This window comes from Rhyacophila brunnea, unplaced genomic scaffold, assembly GCF_057557595.1.
Source record: "Rhyacophila brunnea isolate RB1 unplaced genomic scaffold, BYU_Rbru_1.0 scaffold_55, whole genome shotgun sequence".
In the NCBI taxonomy this organism is placed as follows: domain Eukaryota; kingdom Metazoa; phylum Arthropoda; class Insecta; order Trichoptera; family Rhyacophilidae; genus Rhyacophila; species Rhyacophila brunnea.
The window spans coordinates 813,552-828,382 of NW_028233224.1; the positions used below are offsets into that span (position 1 = coordinate 813,552).

The 14,831-nt window shown below is 23.7% G+C and overlaps 1 non-coding gene across 1 annotated transcript; it reads right to left on the reverse strand.

Annotated features, from left to right (window-relative positions):
* Positions 1 to 10,026: 10,026 nt before the first annotated feature.
* Positions 10,027 to 10,099, reverse strand: TRNAK-UUU (transfer RNA lysine (anticodon UUU)). The gene has a single exon. It is a non-coding gene; the product is annotated as a tRNA-Lys (tRNA).
* Positions 10,100 to 14,831: the final 4,732 nt, after the last annotated feature.

Below are 14,831 nucleotides of genomic sequence, written 5' to 3' on the forward strand. Positions count from 1 at the left end.
TTTATTTGTAAAGATTATATTTTATAATAAGCTTACTAAGCACATATCCTCTAATTTCAGATATATTTTACCATATTGAGTTTTAATGCACAATATATAGGGGTCTATTTTTTCTATCATATACAAGAAATTTTAGATATTCATAATTATCATGAATAAACATATCGATTGCCAGCTTAAAGTGAAGCTTTGGTAATTTATTTAATGATAGTTTAATAATTTGTCTTAAGAAGATTTATATACATGTTTTAATGAATTACTGTGACATTATGAGCTATAAATAATAAATGGATATCTTGGATACAGGATTGACACAAATTATGGCTTTCATGGTTAAAAATATTAAAATTTATGTTTATTTTTTATAAAAAAACCTTGTATTGATAAGGGATATTGCTTTATGATACTCTTATATAAAAGAAGTAAATTTTTTATTTGAAATTGTTTAATATTATATCGACCATTGTGCATTTTACGTAAAATTTATGCTAATATTATACCTACAATTATATTTATTAGCTAATTATAAATAAAATGAGCAATAATTTTTTTAAAAAGAAATGCTGTCCCTAAAATTCTTAAATACAACAGAACTGATTTCTAGAAAAAATACCAAGCTAAAGCTATCGGTATATTATTAACAAATATCATTTTTCGCTCGATATTCATTACTTACACAGAAAAAATCGCAACATATTTAAATCAAAAACCAGGATTGTCCCGATAAACACAATTTTATGTGTAAACTATGTGTCTATATGTTAATATATTCCGTAAATATTAAAAAATACTGTTTATAATTTTAAAGTCTTTATTTAAGCATCATTACGATAAAACTTATTGATTATGATATTTAGAAAACATCTTAAACCTATTTTTACCTCTAGAGATAAATTTTAGATTAAATGCGATTATGAACATTAATGAGTGGTTTTTTACGATATTTTGCGTTATTGAATAAAAAGGTAAAATAATGATGGCACAAATCATAGAAAAAAAGGTAAAAAAAGGTATTGCGATATCTATCACAAATTTTTATGGCAAAACTGTGTATTTTTTGCTGTAGATCCGTAAAATTGTTTATTTAGAGTACACACTCTTATTTTCATGCGTGCAGGATATAGAAAACAAGATACTTTTTAATTATAATCTATTTGAAATTAATAATAGCAATTTTTTGTTTTATTAAAGATTTTTCTATTTTCATCTACAAATTATATTTTAACTGCGGTCTATAAAATCTTAGACTTGCTTTAAATCTCGCGTCTGTAAGGTTAAGTTATTTTATGAGCATCAAACTTGGCTTTTGCATTTATATGGCAGATTTTTTTCACCTTAATATAAGCTGTATTTTGATCTAATTTATTAATTAATTTAATACGCCGATTACAATCAACAATAACTACCATAAATTGCTCTACTATTACATTTTAAAATATCCTAAAAGGTTTTCAAACAAAAATTTAGGTGGAAGATAGTAATAATGTAGTCTAATTAGCCAAATAATCAGCTTCATCTTGTAAGGCTTTATTTTATTTAAATTTAATATTTCAAACAATAAGTCCTTCGTAGGTATATTATAATTACATAATGTGGTTTTATGGTTTATAAAATATATTAGAATTCGATTCTGGTTTATTTTTGTCCGTAAAATCATAAATTTTTATAAAAAAATTCCTTGTGTTTTGTATTTTCAATGAAAACAAACCATTCTTATCAAACAAAAAGCCATTTTTCTATATAAATCCATTGAATAATATTGATTTTTAAAAATATATATGATTATAATCATAATTTTCTAACCATGTTAAAATATTTATTTTATTAGATTTTAAACTATAAATTATTTTTTATTGTTTTACATAAACACTAAAGATCATCATAAAGTATTATAAAGTATTATAAAAATTAACTGGGTTCGGAGTTTTTAAGGATTTACTCATGATCTAATTCATAATATAAAGCTTTGTTGGTGCTATTTACACCATATTAGAAAGAAAAAATGTTTCAAATAAACGTGGATGTGCAAATTATAGTGTAAAGATCGAAAATATATTTTTAAATAATTAAATTGTTCATGTGTAAGTCAATATTAAAAAAAATTATACCCTTTAGATCTAAGTAGATGCAAGAAGATCTTGAAGTTAATATCTTACGCATAATAAATTGCAATAAGAAGTCGAAATTTATGATATAATTTCCAATGAAAACAATATTCTATAAAAGTACGTTTGATTGTTGTATATTTACCTTAATTTTTATAAATGGGGCAACAAATTTTTATTCAAAACACTCTAACACCTTAATTTGAAATCTATATTGCATCTATCTCATATTTTCATTTTTTTTAAAATAATTTGTATTTTAATTATAAGCACAATTAAAAAGCGTAAAGAGAGCAAAAATATTTAGTTGGTTATCTATTAATATATCCAGGGAACTAAGGACTCAGGTGAGTTCTCTCTGCTGATTTATTTCCTATGACAATTGTTATTTCTGCCGAGTAAGACTAGATTGAACAATATTTATAAGAACTAAGCATTAATGAAAATTAATTATTAGATAAAACTAAAGAGCAAAATTTTTAGTTTTAATATTGATTACCAAGAATTTATCTGTTTTCTATTTGGTTTTTTTATGCTAAGCTATCTTGTTGGTTATATTAGTTTTCGAAAATTAAAACACCATGTATTTTGTCCGTCTTTTCTTCACATCAGAAGGTATAGCCCAGAAACGGCTTGATATATGATTTAAAGTGTACATAATCTAATCAAAAGATGAATTCCAAAAAAACCAAAGTTTAGTGCTTTAGGTGAGAAGATCTTAAAAAATGGATTTTTTTAATTAAAAAGAAATGCACTTAAAGATATATAAAATAAAGCGTGTTTTTTAAAAATAAAAACTGCTAAATAAGTATTGTTCTATGGAGTAAGGATATTATGGTCTTTTAATTAGTGAATCCGTAATGCAGATTAATACGAAAAAACCAACTGATGCTTGAAAATGTAACTTACGGCAACAAGATGCTTAAAATTCCGGTTTAAAAATTCATGAAATATTTTCACAAGTTATGTTTATATTAATATGGTGTTTATCCAATTTTAGAAAATAAAACACGACGAAAAATTATATACAATTTAAATATGCCGAATAAAATTTAAAATAAAAAAAAATAGTTACAGATGTTTTGTAACATTCAAAAAAAAATGTAGAAATAAAAAATACAATTGAAAAACCTTATTTAAATGTTGATCGTAAAAAATACGTTTATTTTACTTCAAATTCCATTATTAGATTTGTAATCATTTCATAAATTTTCTATATTATATATAGTAAAAACCTTTCTTTAAGCGTAAGATAGTATGAAGCGATATTGAAAGAAAATATATCTTTTAGATCCGTGGGCATTCAAGAATAATTCAAATTTTATTAATAAGTAACTCTTTTTATATCAAAGTTATGATGGTTTCATAGCTAAATGTGACCTTTATACAAATTAAAAATCAATATAAAGCGTATTAGAGGTTGGTATTTTTACTTTTTTAAAAACATTAATTGTGAAAAAAGAGGGTCTGTCATTTCGACCTATTTATACACATATTACTTTATTGAATTCTACGTGATGATATGTTTTTACCCAAGTAAATATAAAAAGCATTAGGTTAATTATAAAAAAGAATTATACTATTTGCACACAAATAAACATACTAAATATGAAATGCCTATTTTTTCGGGTTTATTTATTATTTTTACAAAAAAACTGTCTCGACTATATATCAGAATATATTAGAAATTATATCTTCAATGTTCTATAGCTATTTTAGTGTTTAAAAAGTAATGTATTGTAAAATAATTTTAAAAACTGAATCAATAAAATTTGGTTAAATATATGTTATAAGATTTTTTACTTATATTATTATTTTAATTTATTTTGGGTATATAATACAATTTTATACATCAAGAAAATTTATTAGACCTATGAATATCATTAAAAAAATCTGAAAACTGATTATTCCTTTAGAAAAAAATATACAAAAAAAAAATTAGATTTATGTTTCAGTTTAATCGGTAAGGCAAATAAATTTAGCAAGCGGATTCCAAATATTTACCCAATCTAGTGATTTTATACCACACAGAAGTGCAAGATAAATTTAAAAAATATAAACGCTAAGGATTTATGTAAGTGATACTTAACTAAGCCCATTAAGTGCATTTCACTTTTTTTATTACAGCTAAACTTATCATTATGAGCATTATATTTGAGTTTTGACTTTATAAAATTACATTTATGTGATAATCTAATGTATCCATGCTTCTAACTTGAAAATGATTTTAGATGAGTATTAATGCATGCTTCTTGTTTTATAAATTAAAGGGGAATTTTGTGCGGCAATCAAATTTTTTTCTTCGAAATAAACCTCTAATTATTTTTAAATAAATTTGCCCTTAATAATACGTAAATTTTGTTTCTATGAAAATAAAATTTTTTTATTATTTTCTACATATAATGTATGTAATGATATGTCTTTATTACCCTTAATTTTAAATACCATTTTTTTATTTCGACCATTTATAGCTGGTAAATTGCAAATTTACTCTTCAAAAGAACAGATCATACTCTTAAAAATAAAAATAAATCTTTTACATAATTTAATTGTGGGTATTTTGATCACATGAATTATTTTTATTTTGTTGATATATAAGGCATATTATCCATGACAGGAATATAATTAATGACTTTGTACCATTTTATAAAATGAATAAGAAGTTATCCGTGTTTAGATAGTTACGCAATAGTTTTTTGGTTGTAATATTGTAGAATAGCAATTATTTAAGAATATTAAATCGCTATAAATTTATGATTATATATTTATTACTTCTGATAGATAGAATTTTTTCATTATTTATTTTAGAGCTTTTTTTAAGTTTTAATTTTTCATGTTTGCTTGCGCAAAACTTTATATTGCTTTATATTAAAGGTTTGATGTAGCTGGTTTATACCCTCATCATCCTTAAAGTCTTACCAATGCATCTTCATCGCTCAAGACTTATACATTCAAGTGTTTTTCTTAATACTATGAGGAAGATTCGTTTATGAGTTTAAATATAAAAAAATATTTCTTGTCTAAAGAAGAAATAATAAATGCCACATGCAATATTAGCGAGTGAGTTTTGTCAGAAATTTCGTAATTTTTTGTTAATATAACTATTTTATAGAATTAAGAAGCAAAATAATATATAGTTAAATGTATTTTTTTCATTTATAAATGTTTTTAATTGTCCAAACTTTTTTTTTCAAATATAAAAATTTTAAGCTAAAAATTTTTTTTTTGCACCATGGTATAGTTATGCTGATACAAAATTCAAAATGAAATGCTTTAGTCTTTATATTTTCAAGATATTTTGAAAAGCTCCGCGCATAAGAAATGTATAATGCTTATTTATTTATGATTCGAATATTAGCATTATAATTTTTTTTTAGAAAAATTAAATATTTTATGTGATGTACAAGGATTGTTCGTTGATCTTTTTATTAAAAATTTAGATGGACTTAATATAACACTTTATATGGGCCAGTACATATTATAAAATTATTGACGAATAAATATACAATTATACTGTTTTTTTTCTAAAAGATATAATGATTATTTAACTTATTTTATTAAAATGTATTCTTTACGCAATTTGTGTGCCATATTCATTGAAAAAACTTAAAACAGAAGCATTGATAAATTTAGATAAAAAGTTGGTAAAAATGTCATAATTTTCCATAAATATTTAGCAACAATCTTTAGGTTTTTTGTAAGTTTTTTCTAGTAGGTTATCTATTAAACCAAAAAAAACAATTTAAATGATTCAATGGGCATAAATTAAATTTTTAGTAACTTGTAAAAATTCCGGTATTTTTATTGATAGAATATCATTTTATATTGCATATTCATAGGTTTTAAGGTCTTTTTTTATGTAAATCGTTGGCTTAGCTCGAATACTTTTTGCATAAGTAAAGTTTAAAAACATTATATGAATACAAGGTAGTCAATTTTAGAAGTATATTAATATTAAGCGCAAAAAATAAAAACAAATTTTATGGTGTGTTTAAGTCAGTTTCGAGTGAAAAAATGCTTAAATATATAAAAATAATCATATATATAGAGACCTGATCAACATTCGAGCTAAAATTGAATTGAATTTTAGTAATATCAAAAAATAGTATATTTTGTTCATTTGTGTTCTCAAAGTTTTTGATATAGCCTTCTATCGCAATAATATAAACATAAAACAATAAGTATCAATTGATAGATTTACATTTGTTATATTACAATAAAGAGTTTTTATAAATTTCGCAAAAATTAAAAAAGGATCCCATAAATTTCTATCGTATATTTAAAATTTATGTGCACATCTACTTGAGAAATTAAAAATTTTGATGTTTCAATAACGCATAAGCCTTTTTTTTGTAAAATTCAATGCCTATGATCATAGGAGATTATCAATGGTGACATGGTCATTTTAATATGGTTTACACATTCAAATTAGCATTTCCAAATCCATTTAAAATTTTATATATTACAAAGACCAACTATTTTGTGATCTTTAAGCTTTTTTTATTATTCTTCGTTGTTAATATCATATGTATCAATGTCCAAATATTTATTACTTAATATTAAAGTCACCAAAAAAAATATTTTTGCATATAAGCTATATTATATTGTTATTTTTGAGAATAACCTTTGAATAAATTTCCTCTTTGTAAAGATTTTTATTTTTCTGGCAAAATTAGACCCATTTAATAATTAAAATTTTGAAGCTACACCGGTCTATAAGAACACTGGCTAAATAATGTAGAATAACAAAATTTGAGAAAATATAAAAATCAATGTGTTCAACTACATTTTAAATTAGGATTCATGTCTATACTCTAGTTCAAAGCGCTATATGTGGTATTATCACAATTAATTATCATTGCCCATTTTAATGATTTAATAGCAACATTTATCTTCAAGTACCTACTAAAACAAATTTAATCCACCGCCTGTCTGTCTGTATTTACAGATCCGAAGCGGCCATATATTTTAATTGATAAATAAAATGAAATTTTATTCTCTTAAATATTATGATAACATAATAATTAAAATTTACTACCTTAGCGAACAATTATATAATATAAAAATACACTTTTTGGGATAATAATAATTTTAGCCACAAAAAAATTAGTTAAAAATTGTAATTTTTAATTAAAACCAAACATATTCGAGTTCATACAGAAGCTACAAAATAGAAACTTTTCCCTCTTTGCTTCTTTGAATTCCCTTGGGGAGCTTTCTATTCTTTCTACAAATGTTTTAACGTCTGATGTTATAGTTATCACATCGGGCTCTTTATGATGTAAGCCAGGGTTATAATTTGAATTAGATAAAGTTGGATTATCACTTTCAATATTTATTTCTTGTTCGGATGAGAATTTTTCAATTTCATTTTCACTAACCATGTCAAAATCAGTCTTTTTAATCATGAATTTTTCACGTGAAAAGTTCCCTCTTTTGTGGACTTCTGCTATCTCCGAATTCTCTTCCACTTCATCAACATCAATATCCTCACAATAAAATATTTTGTATAGGGATCTAGAATCCAATTCTGAAAAAGTACATTTTACATATGCTGCAATAAAAACTAAATTTGCAAGTTCCATAGTGGTATAATTGATTTTGTTTATATTTCATGGAATTTGCCTTTTATGATATAAGATTTTTGTGTGATTTTTGCATTTTAATATTAAAATTAATCAATGAAAATATTTTAGATTTTGAAATTTGGATACGTTAGCAGTATTTTACCATTTACGCCATTTTTATAAAATTATAATATCTATTTTGGCATAAAAAGTATGCGATTTCTAAAATTATAGTTATCTAAATTTAAATTTGAAGGTTGATAGTGTAATTTTGTATTTAATTTGCTGTTTTGAAGTTACATATAATAAATTACATTTTTATGAAAAAAGGTATATGATATAGATAACATATGTAAAAATTAGTAGATTATACAAGTGAATAAGCTTCTAAAAACATTTAATGTTATTAATTTACTAAAATCACAAATATTAGAAAAAAATTCTTGTGTAAGTTAGTTGCTAAAATATCATAATGTAACTAAGTTTGTATTTTCTATATATATATTGCTAGTTTTAAAAGTATTTACAAATACGATATATTTGAATCTTTTGTTTCTCATAAGTGCTCTTTTAAATCATCTTAATCAGCAAACATTATATAGAGTTAATATTCGGGAATATCTAATTTTATTGTGACTTTTTTTGGGGCAAAGAATCTCGTTTTTTACCTCTATTCATAAAATTCTTTATGTCTTTATAAAATGTAACAGCAGATGCTATCTTTTTATTTTAAAATTAAGATTTTTTTTTGTTTCAAAATGATATTGGATAACAATATATCTTAAAAACTAAAATTATTCATTGCAATACTGCTACTGAGCAATGTAATTTTGAGATTAAAAGCATTGAATTTGCTGTAATTATGCATTGATCTAATACAATTAGAAAATCATATTACTTTTTTTTGAACATAAAAGATAAATTATCATTAAAAATGATCTAAATTTCTAATTTAGATAATTATCTTAATACGATCAAAAAATCATAAACTAGAAAATATAATAATTTTTTATTAGATAATTAACTTTTAATGTTTCTTTCGAGAGAGAAACCACCCCGTACTACAAGCAGGGACAAATAGACTCTGTATGCTTTAGTTTTACAATAAATATAATAGTATTCAGCTATTCATGATTTTTCGGTGTTTAATCTTAATAAAATAATACAATCAGGCAAAATATTTATTTTGAAAGTTAATTCCCAAGATCTTCTTTATTGGCACAAAGAAGACCAAGTCTTATGAAAAATTATACTATCTTAGATATTTCCTAGAATGAGCAAGTTTTTATAAACTGTAACACATATTTCATGATTATCATATTTTAAAAATATAACGAGCATACAAACTAAGTTTTATTTTATTTCTTTTTGAAACACATATATTAGTGAATGAATTTTCATACTTTCTAAATTTTGTTATAAGTTTATTTAGAACTCGAAGTCACGAACTAAATTGAGGCATATATACAAACCTTGTGATTTAGAAAAACACTTGAATGTACATGGTCTCGAAAAGGGGAGAGGCATTGAAATTGACTTCAGAAATGTGAAGATAGTCGAAAGTATAAATACACTTTGTGCGAGGGAAATCAAGCAAGATGTGCTAGAGAACAAAATTAAAATTATAACCCAAATAAAGGGCTATAAATAAATTCTATTTTATTCATTGAGCAGGATAAAATACAGTATTATAATATATCTAGAAATAAATTTATCATAAATTCATTCAATCATTATCGCATTTCCTTATGGACTTATTGAACGAATGTTCAAGGTGAAAGATAGACCAGAAAAAAAACACATATAATTTTTTTATTATGCTAGTATTTTAAGGATAAAAATATGGCTCCTTCTGAAATTCGGAGCCAATTTACGTAACTACAAAGAATATTTGGAGTTTCAAGTTTTGATAGCTCGAAATTTTACATTTTTTTATCCAGATGTTTAATTTACAAGTCACGCGTATTGCTGCTACCTACAGGCATTTTTTTATGCGGCTGCAGAAGGCAATACATTTAAACAAGAATTTTTTATAAAATATTTTTTTAGGTGAAATATAAGATTCCATACTTTATTGATATTCTTCATAAAGGTCTTTTTTTAATTTTTTTGTTGTATACTTTCGTGTTTTACCGATTGATATAAATTATTCATATTAGATATTTTGATTCTAATACGAATTAAAGCAATCAATTTTTTAAATCAGAGTTTTAAATCATCTACGTAAATATATAAATTAACAGTGACATATTTTGTATGTTGTATTATAAAGCTTTACCAAAACTTAAATTACAATAGCAACTAAATTAATAGAGGGTACATTTCAAAATAAAATTTATTACATGCAAAAAAGACGCCCCCTATGGGACTTGAACCCACGACCTATCGGTTAAAAGCCGATCGCTCTACCGATTGAGCTAAGGAGGCTTCGAAAACTTATAAATACTAGTATATATATTATGATTTTGCAGATAATTTAATAATATATATAGAAAAGATGGACAGGCAAGTGGTTTACTTATTTAAAAATAATTTTAGGATAATTTTGAGAGATTTATTATTTGTGCTTAATTATTTCTTCATTATGTTTTCTAGACCAATTAAATTTCAAGATTGTAGGAATGAAAAATCAATGAAATGGTAAATAAATAAGAATATGAAGATGATTGCGAAAAGATCATATATATGTAAGCTAAATATAAAATGCATAATGAATCTAGAAGAATTTATATGAAAATTTGAGTTATAAACTTTTTGCTATAAAAATTGATATTAAGTCGACGCGATTTAGCCTTCAGATTGGTGATATTGTATTGATTGCTAAAATATCAGAATTATAATTAATCTACAAATAAAAGTTGGTCAAAGAGATACGCAAAGATCAAAACATAGGTTTGTTTTTTTTTAATTTTCTAACCAAATAAAAACATTTATTCAGAAAAATTACTGGTAAAATAAACATAGTCGCTTGATTTAAATTTTAGAATATTTATAATTTAATTGCTTTAATTATGTGCTAATTTTGTTATTGTAATTTCTGGTTTCTTCTTCAAGCGCAACATGATTGATTTACCCTGGGCAAAAAATATTTATACTCTCTTCTTGATAATTCTCTGTGGGTAAGACACATTATTTTAAAGTTTTTCCTATATTTTTAGTTTTTATATGTTCCTCGACTTGATTTTCGACTTCGAGTTTTTCAGGTAATTGATAATTTGTAAATGCAGCTTGTTTCAACTTTACAATAAAACAACCCAAAATGCTAAAAAACAAGTAGTATGCTTAATAAAAATATTAAAAGCAATAAACGCCTAAAAATTTACTTAGCTTATATAAAATATTTTGCGGGTGGTGGTAATTCTTTTCATAGTCTGGTTAAGAATGATATTAAGTTCAATATAATTTATTAAAAAAATTATCTAAATTTCTACTGATTCGCCAAAAACTAGTTTTCTTGTTGTGTCTTCTCTACTTATATATTCATACTACATATATTTAAAAAAACAGATCAATGAATCTGAGATATAATTGTAGCATTAAAGTCGAGTTAAAAAATAGAAATTTACATTTATGTGATTTTTATTACAGTATATTATGAGTTATTTTATACATTAAACTCCCACTTTTGGGGTTTACATATATTCTCGAACTTTCAACGTAATTTGAGAGCTTTAATAATGCTAGATTTTCATAATTAAATATAATTTTATCTAATTTAAATTTTTGTTTAGTTTATTGTGAGAAAAATGGGCCTCTTTCATAAAGATCAAATTGACGATTTTTTCAAAAAAAAACAATGTATTTTAAATTTTTTAATTACTCAAAAGCCTTTATGTTTTCTGGTTCTCTGAAGCGACCATAAATAAATCAAAGCAAGACTTTTCTAAATATCGTACTCAGTTTCGAAACACCTATAATGCCTTGCCGCTTCGATATTCATAAATAAAAATATTACTCATTTGTTGTTAAATTTTTTAAGTAGATAACCATATATACCGGTATTTTTACAAATTTTAAAATGGTAAATAGTTACTAATATATATTTTGTATCTGAAACGAATTTGCTTAATTATTTATTTATTTTACTATATATTATTTCTTTTTAGGAAATTTGCTGATGACATTCAAAAAACTTTGCTTATCTGATGATCTCCCACGTTAAATTCAATAAATTTTTTTACTAGCTTGATCTCTGTGGATTAGATTAGTCTTACCATAAGGTAGTCGATATGAAAGGGGGGGTCTGATTATATCTACATTCCGTCGGTAGTAAATTATTCTACCCACAGTCTATACCTGCACATATTCTTGCTGAATAGAGCAGGCTTCATTCAATGCTAAGTGCACGTTTTCAGCATCTTACACAGAAACCACCAAATTTATTCTGACTTGTCAGTCTTGTTATGTTTTGACTTTCCAGTTTGATGGACCGCACCATGCGGGTATTTTCGTTTTGAGTAAATTCATAATAATCCGAGGGTGTTTTGCGGTGGGAGCCAAGGCCAACTAATTAAAGCTCTTCTAAAACACCTGCGCTATCGTACCCGCGGCATTTTATATTGTTATAAATTTTTCGTTTTTTAAACAAGATACGTTTTTGAGTGCTCGCAGTTTATATATTTATTTTGATAAAAAATAATCAGATCAAATGTGTTCGTGTTTACTTATATAATTCATCATTAATGGATTTTTTCTTAATATTAATTTAAAAAAGAAAAAACACAGCTATTAATTATACTTCTAAATGTATATTGCGAATAATTTACATTTTATAAATCTAAATTTTTATCCATTTTGATTTTGTTTTTTGTTAATTTTGCACATTTTTTATATTGTATAGAATTTTATAAAAGAATATATTATTCATAAACACATTAGTCAACTAAAATATAATATTGCTCATAAATGAATATTTCCCGGAAAAAAATAAATGTGCCCTCAAAAAAATAACTAAAAGACTAATAGGATTTTCTTCTTTAAAGCAGCGATAAAAATCACAGATTCAAATTTTACATGATTTTCCTAACCACTTAAAAAATAATATGATTGAAAAATTTATACCACATAATAAACTTTAAGGCAAAAAAAAATCGCTAAAATTACAATGAAATTATGTAATTTTTGCTTAAAAGCAGACATTTAGTCGGATCAAAACATATTTTGGATTTTTTCATATTTATCCAGTTTTTTTTTAATTGCGAAAGTCTTAATTATTATAAAAATAACCTAAAATTCTTAAAATTAAACGCATAAATCTCCACTTAAATAATTAAATACCTTTTAGCAATAAATTATTATATTTTTTAAGTATTTGATCATTGAAAAAAGTGTTCTTCGTTTATAATTAACAGATTTTTTCGTAAAGTAACAAATTTGAGATTTTTTTCTGTTTCTTGAATGTATATCTGGATAAATTATAATATATATGAATATTTAATATTCGGATTTAAGGTTTATAACACACTATTATTTGCTATTTATCTTTGAAATAATTTTTTTGTGTATAAAGGAATTTATAAGCGTTAAAAACGTTGTATAATTGCCTTCTTTTACCGGATTAAAATTTTTAATAATATTTGTTTCTGGTTAAATAATTTTGGAAATAGACGAATCTTAATTGTAATCTTTCATTTTGTGAAAGCTTTTACCGCATTTAAAGTGAATAAATTTGTGTCATTCAGAAAGTTAAATAATTTACAGTGTATTTAAAAACCTTATAAACAAATAAATACATCATATTTTTTTTAAAGACCAGCGAAAAAGTTTACAAAAATAAGATATTATATTTAATAAATTACTAGAATTATAAAATTAGCCGGAATCACGGTCAAATCAAAAAAATTATGAAAGTTTATTTTGATATGCATTTAATGTTATTATAATAATTATATTCTTGATTAATTGCTTATTTGGCCTTTTATCTTGTCAATGTAAAAAAAATATCATTTAACTATTTTTCTGGCAAAAAATTATAGATTGATATAGTTGATTAGACAAATAAAAGATATGTACAGATAAAGTTTAAAAACATTTTCTTTCTTTAAAAAGAAGGGTATGGGGATTCCACCTTTAAATTTTATAATTTAACATATAAATATATATATAAGTTGGGTCTAATAAAGGTTTAAAAGTAAAGTGATATTTTTCTTAATTTCTGATATTTATAACAAGAAAGAATATTATTGATATTTATTTCTTGAATTTAGCCATTTTCGCGTATATTTTTGATGTAGAACATATCTATAAAATTTTATAATAATTTGTATATATGAAGTATTCTATTATAATATGAAGTCTAATGCATTTTATAAGAAAATTTCATGGTTTTTCGTGAATTGACAGGTTTCGAAAATATAAATTAATCAAATTTTGCGTGTCTTTTTTATTACGTATAGAATTAACGATTGTAATTCTCTAAAAAAACAAAGAACGTGTATCACAAGTGCATCCTTTGTGTTAAAAAAAGAATCTAATAAGATGATCAAAAAACAAATTAATGATAATAAAGCTTTTTTATCATATGATTTATCTCAGTTTTGATAAATAAAATGATTACTGGATTAAATTGTAATTTTTTTGTATAAAAAATGGGAATAACAAAAAAACTACATTAAAAAAAATTAACCAGAATATGTTAAAACACAAGAAAGTATATTTTTAATCAAAATTTTATAACCAGTTTGTAATCTGTAAAACCCACTATACACAGAATTATCATGAAAATAATTTCTACGAATAATTTATGTTTTATGAATTTCATGAATCAATCATTCTATGTTTCGAGAAGATTTCTAGTGTTGTTTGAGAAATGGTGAGATTTTATAGAATTGTTTACCGAAATCTATCTAAAGTTTTTGGACGATTAAGAAATTTTCGCATGTGCACAAGCAATTAAATTGAAAAAAATATATATATGCGTCTTAGAAGGATAATATAATAGGATTATAAAGATGATCGATTTGTCTAGTTTAACCGAAATCAGGACTGTTACAGAATCGAAGACTTTATAAAAAAATACAAATAGTGAAAAAAAATGTATATATTTAACATACCACTCCAATGATATTTCAAATAAAAATAAATGCATCCAGTTCAATGTAAATATATTTCTTTAATTTAATTAACAATGTATTCTGGAATTGAAAGCGCGATGAAGGAA